General features: G+C 38.6%; 1 non-coding gene across 1 annotated transcript; it reads left to right on the top strand.

Moving 5' to 3' along the window:
- The first annotated feature begins 758 nt into the window (after positions 1 to 758).
- LOC111556734 lies at positions 759 to 865 on the top strand. The gene has a single exon (XR_002736453.2). It is a non-coding gene; the product is annotated as a U6 spliceosomal RNA (small nuclear RNA).
- Positions 866 to 1832: the final 967 nt, after the last annotated feature.

The raw sequence follows: 1832 nt of genomic DNA, 5'->3' as shown, positions 1-1832 counted from the left end.
CCCAGGCACAGTGCCTTGCTAGAGTAGGTAAAGGTTTGCTAATTTGGTTAACTGTGTAGATGCATTTTATTTTTTTTTTATTTTTTAAAATTGACATCCAAATTAGCATATAGTGCAACAGTGATTTTAGGAGTAGATTCCTTAGTGCCCCTTACCCATTTAGCCCACGCCCCTCCCACAACTCCTCCAGTAACCCTCAGTTTGTTCTCCGTATTCATGAGCCTCTTCTGTTTTGTCCCCCTCCCTGTTTTTATATTATTTTTGTTTCCCTTCCCTTATGTTCATCTGTTTTGTCTCTTAAAGTCCTCATACGAGTGAAGTCATATGATTTTTGTCTTTATCTGACTGACGAATTTCACTTAGCATAATACCCTCCAGTTCCATCCATGTAGTTGCAAATGTCAAGATTTCATTCTGTTTGATTGCTAAGGAATACTCCATTGTATATACAGAGATGCATTTTAGAAAGCCAGAACTGTGTAGAGAAAGTTGGTCCTCACCAAAATCCATGAGCTCTTTACTTCCCTGGCAAAACGCTTAGCAGGAAGCTAATGTGGTCCTATGAGTAAGTTCTGGCCAGTAGAAAGTGAGTGGAAGGGATGTGTGCTGCTTTCAATCCAGCTCTTACTTCCAGTATGTGTTCCTCTCTCTTTTTCTCCATTGGCTGGTGGGCTGTAAAGAACTAGAACCTGGGTTCTAGTGGGGCCTGGGTTCCCAAACGACCAAAACTCACTTCCCTTAAGAGTCACGACTGGTTTGTGCTCGCTTCGGCAGCACATACACTAAACTTGGAACGCTACAGAGAAGATAAACATGGCCCCTGCACAAGGATGACACGCAAATTCGTGAAGCGTTCCATATTTTTTTCAGTGTGCTGAATCAGAAAAATATGCAGCCAAGAATTCTTTATCCAGCAAGGCTGTCATTCAAAATAGAAGGAGAGATAAAAAGTGTCCCAGACAAACAAAAATTAAAAGAGTTTGTGACCACTAAATCAGCCCTGCAAGAAATTTTAAGGGGGACTCTCTGAGGGGAAAAAAGATGAAAAAAAAAATATATATATATATAAATAGCAAAAGCAACAAAGCATTAGAAAGGACCAGAGAACACCACCAGAAACTCCAACTCTACAAGCATCATAATGGCAATAAATTCATATCTTTCAGTACTCACTCTAAATGTCAATGGTCTCAGTGATCCAATCAAAAGACATAGGGTAACAGAATGGATAAGAAAACAAGATCCATCTATATGCTGTTTACAAGAGACCCACTTTAGACCTAAAGACACCTACAGATTGAAAATAAGGGGATAGAGAACAATCTATCATGCTAATGGTCAACAAAAGAAAGCCGGAGTAGCCATACTTATATCAGACAATATAGACTTTAAAATAGAGACTGTATCAAGAGATGCAGAAGGGCATTATATCATAATCAAGGGGTCTATAGACCAAGAAGACCTAACAATTGTAAACATTTATGTGCCAAATGTGGAGCACCCAAATATATAAATCAATTAATCACAAACATAAAGAAACTCATTGATAGTAATACCATAATAGTAGGAGACTTCAACACCCCACTCACAGCAATGGACAGATCATCTAATCAAAAAATCAACAAGGAAACAATGGCCTTGAATGACACACTGGACCAGATGGACTTAACAGATATATTCAGAACATTTCATCTTAAAGTAGCAGAATATACATTCTTCTCCAGTGCACATGGAACATTCTCCAGAATAGACCATATACTGGGAAACAAATCAGCCCTAAGTAAGTACAAAAAGATCGAGATCATACTGTGCATATTTTCAGACCACAATGC

The sequence above is a fragment of the Felis catus genome, chromosome A1 (genome assembly GCF_018350175.1).
Source record: "Felis catus isolate Fca126 chromosome A1, F.catus_Fca126_mat1.0, whole genome shotgun sequence".
Taxonomy (NCBI): domain Eukaryota; kingdom Metazoa; phylum Chordata; class Mammalia; order Carnivora; family Felidae; genus Felis; species Felis catus.
This window is presented reverse-complemented; position numbering and strand designations above follow the sequence as displayed.